The sequence below is a fragment of the Chiloscyllium punctatum genome, chromosome 50 (genome assembly GCF_047496795.1).
Source record: "Chiloscyllium punctatum isolate Juve2018m chromosome 50, sChiPun1.3, whole genome shotgun sequence".
Lineage (NCBI taxonomy): Eukaryota > Metazoa > Chordata > Chondrichthyes > Orectolobiformes > Hemiscylliidae > Chiloscyllium > Chiloscyllium punctatum.
This window is the reverse complement of record NC_092788.1, coordinates 22137240-22153177: the sequence shown is the minus strand read 5'-3', so window position 1 is coordinate 22153177 and position 15938 is coordinate 22137240. Positions and strand designations below refer to the sequence as shown.

Sequence of the window (15938 nt, the reverse complement as noted above, 5' to 3'; positions counted from 1 at the left end):
TGTTCTCATACTGTGTCTGGTATTACCGTGTGGCCTGAAGTCTAAGCCATGTTGTAACTGAAAATGAGGAAATCACAGACAGGCTGCCAAATGACAGTATGTACTTTGTTTTCTTGTTCTCACAGAGTTCCAGGAAAGTATGACAGCGAGGGAGAGGATTGCAAGTCACGTGCAGCTCTGGTGAAATACCTTCTGTCTGATTCAGTCATCAACAAGAAACGTGAATGTGACTAAAGCGGGACGCCTTTTCACAACTCGAACAAAGCGCAATCGCGAACAGTGACCACCTCTTTGACATCTCAGATCGCTTTTGACCTTCCCTGCATATGTATAGGAACTAATTTTTGCACACCTCAAAGTGAGAACTGTTTGATTTACCCACAATAAGTGAGTCACATGTCCTTGATTCCCACATAGGTTTCTAACTCAGCTTGCAGCCAGGTGGCAGTTGTTCATGGCTCTGCTGGATAATGCACTATTATGGAGTAATAACATGAAAGTTGGAACTCTTATTGGCTCTGGGTTTCGAATAGTCTTGCTACGTGTTCTGCCATTCTCGGATTCCAGTGCTAAACCAGTTTTTCAGTTCATCTGAGCAGCAGAAGAGTCGGCGTTTCTGGCAGGAGCAGAATTCATCATCTCCAGTGATCACTTTATCTGAGGGGAGGAAATGAGTAAAGTTTTATACAGCGAGTAATCGGAATTGCATTCCGTTTCAGCATGGCAGCAGATATGGGCTAGCAAATTCAAAGCCATATTTTCTGATGAGAACAACAAGTACGACCGCTCAGATAGAGCAATTCCTCCTCACCGCTTATTCTGCAGAACTGGTACCGTTGCCGTGAGTATGCTGCATGGTATCATCAGGTACATGCTCTTGGGATTCTGGTTTTGGCCTATGTGCTCGCGTGGCTGAGCAACCTGAGACTCTGATTTCAGATTCCACTTCTTAACAAGGCTTGTGTTTGTATCCCTGCGCGGCCACGTGTGCTAATGGATGAAGCTGGCAACGTTTTGCAGGGATGTGTTTTGTTAAAGTTGAACAGAAAAAGTAGTCATTTCTACGAACCCGGCTGTGATGTGGCACAGCAGAAAACAACCAACATGTCAGTGCCCACGCTGTTTTCCCCTTCTGCTCTAGTTGTCACGTTCCCCTCAAGCTCGAAATGCCACCAGCATAATATGCGACTTAAAAACAGGCTGCGCCAACCTTTCATATTCCAGACAATTTGCATTTTTCACAGTTTCTCTGAAAGTGAATGGAGATATTTATTTCCCTGTTGATGTGAAATTAGGTTCTACATTGAGTCTGCTCACAGTTTTCTGTTCTTGTTGCGAAAAGGAGGGAAATTGCGATACGAAACTTGGTTACTTTTCCATAATTTCCTTAATTACTGTCCTGATGAGAGAGGCTGGTGATTGGTACTCTCGATCCAGTGGAGACATCAGCCCAAATGTTCACCTCGTCTAATCGAGACTGTAATTGGTAATCTTCACTTTTAATGGTTCATTGTTAGTCAGTTCTGATTCATGTTACTTGAGCACTTTCCTGGCAGTATTGGTGCTCTAAGGCGTCAGTACGTTGAAAGCACCATTTGGAATTGACTCGCTGCAATTTGTGTGAGCAGCTCATGACCCAGTTGACTCGCTCTGCCTCACAGACAGCATTCATGAGTCCGTGTGTCTGAAAACATGTTCTCTTTGTCAGTTCTGTTTCTGTTCATGAGTTGTCAGTTTTTGGTTTCGCTGGAGACACACACACAGACAAAGACCCACACGCACACATATATTTTGTGTGATGATTTTTTTTGGTACTTTCAGAGTTACATTGTACTTTGCTCAGAAACTACATACATTCATGTAGAACTCTGAGCTCAAAAACTGCATGAAATTATGTAAAACTCTGTTATCTCACTTTTTGGATTGGAATCAATCTAAACATCAGGTCATAGACAGAGAACACCGGGGCTAACGCCTTAAACATATTGTCTAGCTATTACCATTGTTAACAGCTAACCCGAGAATGCAACTTTTAAAAAAAGGCTTAACAGACAATCAATTCTTCAATGTATAATTTCAGTTACATCACACTGCAAATCTTTGCTATAAATTCTGTGTTACGATCGAGCCCTCCACAATCACCTGATGAAGGAGTGTCGCTCCGAAAGCTAGTGTGCTTCCAATTAAACCTGTTGGACTATAACCTGGTGTTGTGTGATTTTTGACTTGGTACACCCCAGTCCAACACCGGCATCTCCGAATCACAACTTATTCCCGACAGCTTGCAAGTGTTCCCTTAGAAACTGCAGCTTTTGGAAACGTATTACTGGGACAAAGTCATTGCTCAATGTGATGGGATGCACCGCCAATCCCTAATTACTCGAGAGATTGAGAAACTGAGTTACTCTGCAGAACCCTGGATGTCCTCAGTAGCGGGGTACAGGCATGATGACATGAGGCAAGGATTTAGATGAAGTGACTTTGAAGAAGCAGCGAAATATTTTCAACTGGGAAACGCAAAAACCTTGGAGGGGTAATTGTGGTGATAGCTTTCGCTTGTATTTGCTGCCATTGTCCTTCCAGACAGATGCTGATCGATCACTGAATTGTTCTGGCAGGATCCGTGTGTGTGTTCTGGGTGCAACCAGGATTTAGTTTTCATTCGAATAATTCACAAGAAGAGAATTAAATCTTCATTTCCTGACTGGGAATGAAAGCCTGTTCTGGGCAATGCAAACTCAGACTCGTATGCAGGGATATCCATTGATACTGCAGTAGCCTTTGGGACCTGAACAAACTCTAGTGCCTGCTCTTCACGTCATAATCGTCTTCGTCAGCAGTGTTTCTCTCTCCAAGTTTCCAAGTCGGTTCATATTATCACCCTTGGTTTCAATGTGAAGAAGGCAATGCTGTGATAATCTGATGTTGTTCAGCAGATATACTGCAGCAAGTTAAGTAAAGACTGATGCTAACACGAGCTCGTTTTGAGCTGCGCTGACTTGTTGGCAGCAAGAAAGGCAACGTTCAACTCGCCTCATTCCGGATGACGGGCTCGAAATGACCAGTGGTTTCTCGCTGAATTAGTTCACGCTCTGGAAGGTAAAACACTTCAAGTATGAAAGTAAAGTGAAAGGAAATGTTTCACAGAGTGAGGCATTCCAAGTGAAACAGTGACGGTGATTATGTTTGCTGATTTTTCACGTTGTGAATGCTGTTTCCCTGATGTGGACGTTTACATTAACGATAGACAAACTGTCTCATCCAAACCTGGTCTTTGGGTCAGTGATGGAATGGTAACACGCCTGACGTCGAATTAGGGGATTGTCGGTTCGCATTTAAAATCACGAGGATGCAGCGTGCTAGTCCATTCCTGTTGTCTGTCAGGAACAGAAGGGTTTGGGTTTTCGAATTTACAGTTTCTTTCGTCCAATTCAAATTCTAGCTCAGATCAACGTCTTCATTGCCTGTAGAACTGGCTTTGGTTTAACCAAAAGCTGCCTTTTGGAGGTTGAACTTGCATGTTGGAGCGGACATCTGAAGTAAAGCACAAGTTGCTGGTCAAATCCTGAGAACTCTGCCACTCTCGGGGAATGTGTCTGTGTGTCTCTTTCTGTGGGAGACACGACGTGGGTAATAACACAGTGTGACGATGTTAAACTTCAATCCCATTGTTGTGTCATCTAAGATTCAAGCGAGAACCTCACTACTATTTGCACTGGAAACATAAGAACACATAAGGTTATGGGCCAAAGCTGGAAACTGGGAATAGAATCGATGAATGTCTTTAAACCAGACTGCACCATGAGCCAAATGGGATTTTCAATTCTGCAAAACTTGAAGACGAGTAGAAACCAATCTGCAGTGAAACTGATCAGAAATGAAATGGCAAATCCATTTCATTGAGAATAAGTGCAAGAGCGTCTGTCTTCATTCCATTTAATCTCGTAGTTAGGATTTGGAACTCTAACCGCAATAGTGTTGGTTCTATTCTCAGACAGGGAATGCATGTTTTATTGTGCAAATATATCGTGGTACCAGTATTTCTTACCACTGGTCCGAGCCTGGTAATGCTTGGTTTTGTGCCAGGTTATCAAAAACAAAAAGATACAGGTTTTGGAAATATGAACTAAAAACGAGAATTGATCGAGAAACCTGTTACACCTGGCAACATCTGTGGAGAGAAACAGTTTTTTTTTTCTTAAGATGGACAGAAAACAGGATGGTTATAGATTTCTAGATTATACTGTTGGGAAAATGATAATCTTACCTGTCGAACCAGGATATTTATCAAAATCACTCTTGAGCTTACAAACATCGAATTTACAATCTTAAAAGGACATAATCAGCTGTCATGCTACTTTCATTTTCCTGAGCTGGTGGAAGGCTATGTTTTAATGGCTACATTTCCTTTTAGTTTCCGTTATTTAGCAGTCACGCCGAATGGAGAATTGTTTCTTTCAGTGTGTGCCTCAATATGTGTCTTTGTTTTTTCTATATTTGTGTCTGTATCCGCCTGGGACTTTTTCACATTCTCCGACTCTCTGGCTGTCCATATCCCTCATTTCCCATTTCTGCTCTTGAAAAGCCTGACATTCAGAGACAGTTTGTGATTCGAACTGCTGAGAGGCTTTCTGACGCCTGGCTGGAGTCGGTCAAAGTAGTGTCACATTCTCTGTATAATGCGTCTGTCACTTCGATCTGAGGCAAGGAAACATTTCTTCCTCAAAATCTAAAGACCCTTTGGAAGTAAAAGTTGATTTCCTTATCCAACAGAGAAAGAAAGTAATTACATGATAGCTGAAGAAGAACAACGATGCATTTACTGTTGGTGTACAACGAATGAATGGTGACAGCAGAGAATGAGGATGATCATGTCGTGGTGTTAGTGCCATTACCACAACATTTCCCGGGAATGCTGCAGTGTCTCCTGCCTCACCACTTAATTTCCACAAAACTGGGAATGAAGGAATGAGAATAAGAGGATGAGAAGCAGAAGTGCTTGTGGAACTGCAGGAAGAATCTTCAGGTTAAAATAGTAGTTAAAAAGAGCAACCTACACTACTGGATTTAAACCAGGAAAATGAAGCCGGATCGCGAAATCATAAGGTACAGCAAATCAAATAGGACACTGAGTTTCTCGATCAGCAACACAATACTTGAGAGAAATACCGAGCTTTCAATACAATGAGCAGGCACCAGTGAGATGGGAGCTGCTTTCACCAGCTAGCCATGGCGCCACGTTCAAAGCCAGATTTCTCGTCCATATGTGCAATGCTTGAACCTCTTGACCACAGGAATTCGAAAATGCGTTTTCTGTATTAATGTTGCTCAGTATGAATGGCAATAAAACTCTGCTTGTGCAAAAACAGGCATTTCAATGCTGAGCATGCCCCACTAAAAAGGCACAGAAAAAGACAGTATCCTCTTGCATTGGCATCCAACAGATATTTTCGTCTGTTTAAACTGACAGAATAAAGAGGATGTGCTCATCTCCTCTCGCGTCCCATTAACCACGTTAATGCACATGCAGGGATTTTCAAACCAAGATGAACAGGCTCATTGTTTTGAATTGACAGCGGTGGTGTGTGAGTCATTGCGAACAGTGAGCAATAAATGCTGAACCAATAGCACTGACACTGAGCCTAGCACCATCAGCTCCACACTCACATCTTGCATTATGTCTCCTAGGAATCAGTGCATTTGACTTTAATTATTCTACCCTGCACCTCTCCTCAAGTTATTCCCGACCGCTTGCAGTGTCGAATTAGAACATGCAATTGTTAGAAATGCATTTCTGGGACACAGTTGTCTTTCAATGAGATACGATTCACTGCCCATCCCTAATTATCCCAAAGATGTAGGGGACGAGTTACTTTTGTTAACTCCATAAATCCTCAGTATGGAGGTACTGACAAGAAACCGCTAGAGATGGAGTTCCTGGATTGCGGAAAGCAGACTGACCCTAAACTGCTAACGTAATTCACACAGGGAAGAGCAGATGGACCCCACTCTGTCAATGTAACCCAACCAGGGGACAGAAGTCTGACATCACACGATCAATGTAACTCAACGAGGAATTTATGGCCTGACCGCACTCTGTTAATGTAACTCACCCAGGGAAGAGTAGACTGACGCCACTCTGTCAATGTTAGTCATCCAGGGAAGAGCAGACTGACCCAACACTTTATATGTAACTCCCCCAGCAAATGGCAGACTGACACCACTCATTCTGTCTCTATCACTCATCCATGAAAGAGCAGGCTGATCTGATTCTGTCAATGAAACACAAGCAGGGAGACGAGCCTGAACCCACTCTGTCAAAGTAACTCATTCAGAGAAGAGAAGACCTATTCCATTCTGTCTATGTGAATCATCCAGCGAAGACCGTAATGAAGCCATACTTGTTGTTAAACTCAGACAGAGAAGAGCTGACTCTCACGATTCTGAGAAAGTAACACGCCCGTGGAGGAGCAGACTGACACCACTCTCTTAACGTAGCTCACCCAGGGAAAAACAGACTGAGTGCACTCTGTGATATTACTCACTCAGAAAGGAGCAGACTGACCCCATTCTGTTAATATGACTCTCCCAGGGAAGAGCAGATGAAGCCCAATCTGTCAATGTGACTCAACCAGGGAAGAGCACTCTGACCTCACGCGATCACTTTAACACAACTAGGAAATTGCAGACTGACGCCACTCTGTCAATGCAACTCACCCAGGGAATTGCAGACTGATCCCACACTGTCCAAATAACTCACTCCGTGAACAGCAGACTGACGCCACTCTGACAATGTATCTCGCACAGGAAAGAGTAGACTGATGCCACTCTGTCAATGTAACTCACTGAGGGAAGAGCAAACTGACGCCACTCAGTCATGTTACTCACTGATGGAAGGGCAGACTGACCCCACACTCTCAGTGTAACTCAGCAGACTGATCCCACATGGTCAATATAAGTCATTCACTGAAGAGCAGTCTGATCCCACTCTATAAATGTAATTCACTCAGGGAAGAGCAGACTGATCCCATTTTGTCTATGGCACTCACCCAATGAATGAACACGAACCCCACTCTACCAATGTAACTCGCCAGAGAAGAGCAGACGGAAGCCAGACTGTCAACATAAATTATCGAGGGAAGAGAATACTGACCCCGCTCTTTCTGTTTCACTCAGGCAGGGAAAAGCAGACTATCACCACTCTGTGAAAGAAATTCTCCCAGGGAGGGGCAGACTGACCCTACTGTATCTGCGTGACTGACAAAGGTAAGAGCAACTAACCCAACTCTGTCAATGTCTCTCCCTCACGGAAGAATACCCTGACCCCTCTCTGTCCATGTAGCTCACCCAGGAAACAGCAGACTAACCCCACTGTGTCTATTTATGTTCACAAAAATCCTCTGAAGTACGTCCTATCCAGACACTCTCCACATCACTGTCTCTGTAACCGTGTGCATTCAATGGCGAATTCAAATAACATGCATATGTTTAGAATGTGGCAGCAAACCAGAGCTACCACACAGAAATTGGGCGAATGTGCAAACTTCCATCAGGCAGTCAACTAAGCCTGGAATGGAAACCAAACCCGACAGCAGTCGTGATTATAAAATGGCAGAACAGAAACCCAGCAAAAAGAATTGCGTCCCTGTGTGTTGCAACGATTCTGAGTATTAATTAAGCAACTGTCACTGTAGTTAATTTCCATTTTCATCACTGCCAACCTTCTTCAAAACAGAGCACGCACTTGCTTTTTTCAGACTTCTGATATTCCGCTTTCATCCCACTTTTTACCTAATCATATTTCTGACTTTACAAACTACGTCATAACAGGTTGACAACTGCAGAATGAGCTTTGTTCCGTTCTCCACTGATGTTGAGAGTAGTAATACAACATATTCGAGTAGGACTTGATGCGCTTGCGGGTGGTGTATTCGCGGCATTATGGCTTTTCTTTTCGTTTTCAGTCTACGATTTTGAGTTCATTGCGCAGACTTCTGAAGAAGACTTTTTGGAGTCGAAATGGTAACTGTGTTTTCTCTCCGAAGACAGACGTAGCTTTATTTCTGTTCTCTTATAAATTGATCTTCTTCTGATCTTTGCAAGCGAAATAGGGTGCATTACTATTGCTCGGTTTTAGTTTCAAAATCAAGAGAAACATGAAGGAGACAATATCAAAGAACACAAAGTACTGAGTTGTTAAGATAATTTTTGCAGTAATTGTGGACATGAAAGTCAAATTAAGATAACGGTTCAAGAACATTTAGTCTGGAAGTGGTGTGTGACTTTAATTCCAAATATATGTTTCCATTCTTCCAGTACATCTTTTTGACTCCAAGAAAACATTGATTGTTTTCTGCATTCACTTTGTTTCGCGATATCTGTCTTCTGGTCGACCAAGGGACAACTTGAATTTGCGTCTGCATTGAATAAGATTTCGCTCTTTCTTTGGAGAAGCAAACCTGTGCATTATGTACCACTTATCATGGTGATGGCTAAGAAGTTCAAAATGACTTACGGTTTATGGAGCGTGAGCAAGAATGAAGTGATCCACATATGAACAGATGTCACCACGCCCTATTCCTACATCGGGCCTGAACTGTCCATTGGCAGAGTCTGCAGAAAGGAAATGTCTAAGGGAACTCGTCCTTTGTTCAGTTTGATTTGATACCAATGGTGGTGCTGTTTTGAGGCAGAAATGTGTCAACATCTCTGACGTTAGAGTCAAAATTTAAGTCACATCTACGCCATGGAGTGTCTTCTCATATCGGAACATGCTGAGATGAAAACATCTAGCTCTGATCGCAAAGGTTTTTACATTAAACTGGGAATATGTTTAACTAAGCAATTCAGACAGCCAAGATGAATAATTGGCATTCGGTTCTTGAAGCTGAGCTCTCCACACCAATCCCATGGATAAGATCCCCATCGATTATTTTGGTCAATTTTAGCCTCAACAGCAACCTATTGTTCTGAACAATGCTACACCACAAGCAGAGGGCTAAGTCTGATTTTCATCGTGAATTTTCAAATTCAGTTCTTAATGCACAATTTCTTACGAATGTGGACAGCAGAAGACCGTTAACATTCCATTTCTAATATTTCCAGAAAATTCTACTCCACTGATATCGCCTTACCTTATCACACCTCAAGGCAGGAACCTGGATCAGTCGAGTTCCTTTCCACACATGGAGTTGCTTTTTCTAATTCATTGACTGCTGATATAATAGATTATTGGCCTTGAGAGTCAGCTGTAAATTAGGTTGAACTTCTCAGCTTGACTTTCAACTGATCCTAAAAAAAAACTCATCACCTGCAGGTAAATGTATTGCATCGCTTCTTGTTTTGCTTAATTTCCCCCCCCCCCCCCTCCCCCACAACCCCGAACATTCAAATTTCACGAGAGTTCGACAAATGTTTTGAAACTGATTCGTGTTGGAAGTTGGTGGCTTTTTGTGCCTTGACATATAATTTATTCAATTAGACGTCTTGAAATTAATTCGGATTCTTCACAGTTGAAAATTTACTTTTGATTGAATGCAAAACTCAAGCTCCACGAAATCCAAATTCTGCAAAGGAATAAATGATTTTTGAAAGATTCAACGCTGCGAGCAGGATTCGAACCTGCGCAGAGAGACCCCATTAAATTTCAAATGCAACGCCTTCACCTCTCGGCCATCACAGCTGCAGCAAAATTGCCAATTTTCATAGTAAAAGAACTAAATTCATGAAATACGCAATTTGTTTGAAGAACAAATTGTCAAGACCCAAAGATTTCGCCAAATCTTTTGCAGAGACCCAGACGAACGTTACCTTAGCAGATTGACAGGCTTTCACCGCAAACTAGATTCTGACACAGCTGGAGTTGCGGAAATAATTCTTCGTCGAATTATAGAGTCACGGATGTACCCCACACGAAGAGAGGATCATTGTCTCACTGCGTCCGATCGATTTTGACTCAATTGCTCATCATCTGGTGCCAAAGTTGTGTTTTAATATTCATCGAAATATGGTATTAGAAATATTCATACTAAGTCCATAAACACTCGCTACATTCGTAAAAAAAAAATCGGAATTAGAAAGAATGCAGAACCAACTTACAGGAATGGATCCAACAACTAATCCGTAAGTTCTGACAACAGGTAATGAACTTGTGAGCACAAAAGAGGAAGATTGACCGAAGAGTTGAATTCGTCTTGACGGAATTATTTGCAAAGTTTTTGTGGTTGTTCTAGAGTCATCAAGTCTTTGAACAATACAACACTGAAAGTGGCCCTTCTTTCCAATTTGACATGGTGGGCAGTTATCCTAAATTATTAGGTCCCATTTGCCAACATTTGGCCCACATCCCTCTCAACCTTGTTACTCATATATCCATCCAGAAGCCATTAAATGTTACAGTTGTACCAGTCTCCAACAATTTCTCTGGCAGCTCATTCTGGACACGACTGAAAAACTTGCCCCTGACGTCCCTTTGAAATGCTTACGCACTAATCTTAAACCGATGTTTTCTAAATTTTGACTTCCTCACCAGCAGGAAAACACCTTGACGAGTTAACCTATCCATGTCCCGCATGATTTAATACATAGCAACGATTTGACTTTATCATACTTGTCAGGAGGGAAATGTGTGGAGATTATTTGTCGAAGGTTTGAAGTAAAAAGTCTGATGTAGAGATTTTTAAATTGCATCTTGGAGAAGTTTTTAATAAGTCATTGAAATCTAGTAGCAGTTGTAGAAGTCTGTTGTGAAAGCTGCAGAACGGTTTCAGGGCACGAGAACGAAACATTATTTCCAATGTATTGTGGCTCAGTTCGACCGCACTTGGACGACAGTATGAGGAATTATAATCCTCAATTTAGGAAAGATACTAATCCATATGAGGAATACCACGAATGGTGATTAGCCTTGATATCATGGATGAACGTTAGTCCTGTGAATTGAAATTGGGCAAATCCGGTCTTCTTTTAACAGTTTCAACACAAGAGAGGTAATCTCATTGATAGTTGCAAAATATTTGAAGAGATAATCAGGGTGGTGCAATTAAATTTTGTTCCCTCATTGGTGAATCTAGAAGCAGGAGAGGACAATTTTAAAATGAAGCAGTGTGATTTATGACCAGGATGAGAACCATTGATTTTTGTCTTAGCCTTGAGAAGTCTCGTTATTCAGCACGACAGAGAGCCTGGGATATTTTGTCTTTGAATGCATCACTATCAGTCTGACCGGCCAACACTTACTGCATCACTGTAGACTTGACCTCTCACACTTACCGCCTTAATATCAGCGTGAACCCCTCAAACTTACTGCATCACTATCCATCTGGCGCCCTTACATTTACTGTGCCACTTTCACTTCGAGACCCTCATTTTGACTGCATCACTATCAGCCTGACTGCCAAATACTTAGTTTGTCACTATCAGTCACGCCCTTACACTTCCTATGTTACTATTACCCTGACTCCTTACACTTACTGTGTCACTATCAGCTTGACTCCATCACGCTTATTATGTAAGTACCAGACTGACGCCTCACACTCACCGTGTCACTACAACACTACTTCCTCAAACTTACTATATCACTATCACCTTGACCCTCTCACATTTACTGCGGCACAAATCACACTGACCACCTCACACCTACTGCTTCACTATGAGCTTCAAGACTCACACTGACAGCGTCACTACCAGCCTGACTCACTCACACTTATCACCTGGCAATCAGCATTACTCTCTCAAATTTATTTCATCATTATTAGGCTGAGGCACTCACACTGACAGCGTCACTAACAGCTTGACCGCATCATGCATACTGCGTTGGTATCTCATGATCCCTTCAGAATTACTGCATCACATCACTCTGACCCCCTCATACTTAATGCGTCACTATCCCTCTGGCACCCTCATACTTCCTGCATCACTCACACCCTGACACATATGCACCTACCGCATCCCTATCAGCCAAACCCCACTCACTAACGGCGTCACTCTCTCTATTACCTGCTCACACTTAATGCGTAACCATCACCTTGACACTCTCTCACTTAGTGCATCAATATCAGCCTGACCCCCTCACGCTTACTGCATCACGACCAGCCTGATCCCTTCAAATGTACTGTGTCACTATCAGACCGACCCACTCATACTTGCAGCATCACTATCACCTTGACCGTCCAGATCACACTGAACCTTTCACTCTTCTTGCGTCACCTTCAGCCAGACCCTGCATACTATCACTCTGACCTCCTCAAACTTGGTGCATCACTATAACTCTATCCCACTCACACCGTGTGTGTCACTATCACCCTGACAACTCATACTCACTGCACCACTATTATCCTGACTCCATCACAATTAGTATATCGTTATCGGCCTGACCTCTTACACTTACAGTGTCACTCTCAACTTGTCCCCTCACATTTCCTGTGTCACTCTGAATCTGACACCCTCAAAGTGTCTGCGTCACTGTCACCTTGAACACGTCACACTTACTGCATGGGTATCTACCCGAAACCTCACGCTTATTGCATCACTATCGTCCTGAGTGGCTCACACTGACTGCGTCACTAGCACACCAACACTCTCACCCTTACTGCGTCACTATCGGCCTGACACCTCACACGTACTGCATCACTATTAGCCTGACCCGCTCACACGTTTTGCGTCACTACTACCCTGACCCACTCACAATTGCTGTGTCGCCATTAGTCTGAGCCCCTCACTATCACGCTGAGAAAGCTCACAATTACAGCATCACTATCAACCCGACCCCCTCACACTTTCTCAGTCATTATCACCCTGACCCTCTCACACGTAATGCATCACTGTCACACTGAGACACTCACATTTTCTGCGTTGTTATCAGCCGGACCCGCCGGCACACAGCGTCACTATCAACCTGGCCCCTCACACTTGCATGCCTCAATATCAGCATGAACCCCTCACAATTACTGCATCACTGACCATCTGCCATCCTCACACTTACTGCACAAGTTTCACCTTGACATCCTCATTTTTACTGGGTCACTATTAGCCTGACAACCACGCACATATTGTGTCACTATCGGTGACGCCCTCGCACTTCCTATGTTCATATCATCCTCACTTCTAAAACCTACTGCATCACTATCAGCCTGACTCCATCACACTTTTTGTGTCAGTATCAGACTGACGCCTCACGCTTACCATGTTACTAAAACTCTGCCCCATCACACTGACTGCGTCACTATCAGCCTGACCCCTCAGACGTACTGCGTCAATTTAACCCTGACCCACTCACACTTTTTGTATCTGTTTCAGTCTGACGCCTCGCACTTACTGTGTAACTAAAACTCTCCCCCCTCACACTGACTGTGTCACTCTCAGCCTGACCCCTTCATATTGACTGCGTCAATATCAGTCTGACCCCTCAGACTTACTGCGTCACTCTCACTCTGATCCTCTCTCATTTACTGCGTTACTCTCACCCTGACCTCCTCACATTTACTGCGTCACTATCACCCTGACCCACTCACACAGTCTTTGCCATTTACACCTTGCCGGCCTTATTTTTATGGCGTCCCCATCAGCCTAATCGCCACACACTTATTGCGTCACTTTCAGTCACGCCCTCACACTTCCCATATTACTATCACCCTGAATCCTTACACTTATTGTGTCACTATCAGGCTGACCCCTCACACTTACTGTGTCACTATCAGCCTGACTCCATCACATTTATTGTGTCAGTATCAGACTGACGCCTCACACTTATCTTGTCACTAAAACACTGCCCCGTCACATCGACTGTGTCACTATCAGCCTGACCAACTCACATTTACTGCTTCACTATAGCAATGCCCCTCTCTCACTTACGACATCATTTACACCCTAACACCCCACACTTGCTGTGGCACTATCACACTGAGGGCCGTACACTTAGTGTCACTGTCATCCTGACCCTTTATAATTACTGCGTCACTATCACACTGGTATCTCACACCCACTGTGTCACTATCATCCTGAGCCGCTTACACCTAATGTGTCACTATCACTTTGACCCCAACACACTAACTGCATCAATATCTGCCGGACCATGTCACACATACTGTGCCACTACCAGGCTGACTCCTTCACATATACTGCGTCACTATCTCCCTGACTCCCCACTCTTACTGCGTCAAGATCATTGTGCCCCCATACACTTACAGCGTAACTATCATCCTGACAACATCACACTTATTGCGTCAAGATCAGCCTGATCCGCTCAAACGTAATGCGTCACTATCAGCTTCAACACTCTCATTTACTGTGTCACTTCTAGCTCTATCCGTGCACACTTACTACATCCCTAACCACCTTACCCCCTCGCATTTACTTCATCACTATCAGCCTGAGACACTCACACTTACAGCTTTACTACAACCTGGCCCTGTGAGTGCATCTACGTCACTGTCACCCTGACCCATTGCCCATACTGTGTCACTATAAGCCTGGCCCCTCAAATGTTCTGCGTCACTATCACACTGACATCTCACACTCACTGTGTCACTATCACCCTGACCCCTCACAATTACTGCATCACTACAACCTGACCCCCTGAAAGCATCTGCGTCACTGTCACCCTGACCCCATCACACGTGCCATGTCACCATCACAATGACACATTCACACAGTCTGGTTCACTGTCATCCTGACACCTCACAATCACTGGATCACTACCATCCTCCCCCTCATTCTGACCTGTCATTATCATCCCAAGCCGCTCACACGTATTGCGTTCCTATCACTCTGCTCCCAACACACTTACTGCGTCACGATCAGCCTGACATTCACACACTTTCCGGATCACTATCAGCCTGACCCCGTGCAATTTCACCATGTCTATCAGTGTGACTCCTCACATTCCCTGCATCACTATCACCCTGTCACTTAACACTTATGGCTAGTATTAGCCTGACGCCCACAACATACTGCATCAATATCAGCCTGAACACTCACACTTACTCTGTCACCATCACGCTGACCCCCTCACACTCACTGCGTCACTATCACCCTGTCCCGCATCACTTCCTGCATTAGGATCACTCTGACTCACCGACACTTGCTGCGTCTCTATCAGCCTGACCCCCTCACACTTACTGCTTCACTATCAGACTGACCCCTCACACTACCGCATCACTAACAGCCTGACACCTCACACTTACCGCTTCACTATTCCCCAACACCTCACTTTTATTGGCCACTATCAGCCTGACGCTCTCAAATTACTGTCACTACCAGCCTGAATGCACACACTTACCCCCTCACTATCACCCTGACTGTCTCACACTCACTGCGTCAGTCTCTGCCTGAACCCATCACACTTACTGCGTCACTATCACCCTGTCCCCTCCCACGTTATGCGTCAGGATCAGCCTGACACAGTAACACTTACTGCATCACTATCAGCCTGAACTCCTTCCAATTACTGCGTCACTATCAGCCTGACCACTCACTCTTACTGCGTCACTGTCACACTGACCCCTCACACGAAGTGCTTCGCTATCACCCTGACCACCTCATACTTACTGCGTCACTATTGGTCTGATCCCTCAGACTTACTGCATCACAATAACTCTGACCGCCCTCACGGCATAACTATCGGCCTGATCCACTCACACAGTCTGTGTCACTACCACGCTGACACCTCACCCTCATTGTGTCACTATCATCCTCACTCCATCACACTTATTGAGTCACTGTCAGCCTGAGCCCCTGTAATGGAAAATTATCATTTTTTGTGAAATCTGTGAACGCATGGTTGAAACAAAGAAGTATGGACCTAACTTTGCAAAAAGACAGAAAAAATGTAAAGTTCAACCTAATTTTCAGCTGACTCTCAAGGCCAATAATCTAATATATCAGCAGTCAATGAATTAGAAAAAGCAATTCCATGTGTGGAAAGGAACTCGACTGATCCA

The 15938-nt window shown here is 43.9% G+C and overlaps 1 non-coding gene across 1 annotated transcript; it reads right to left on the bottom strand.

Annotated features, from left to right (window-relative positions):
- Nucleotides 1-9600: 9600 nt before the first annotated feature.
- trnas-uga (transfer RNA serine (anticodon UGA)) lies at nt 9601-9682 on the bottom strand. Its single transcript has one exon. It is a non-coding gene; the product is annotated as a tRNA-Ser (tRNA).
- Between the last annotated feature and the right edge of the window lie 6256 nt (nt 9683-15938).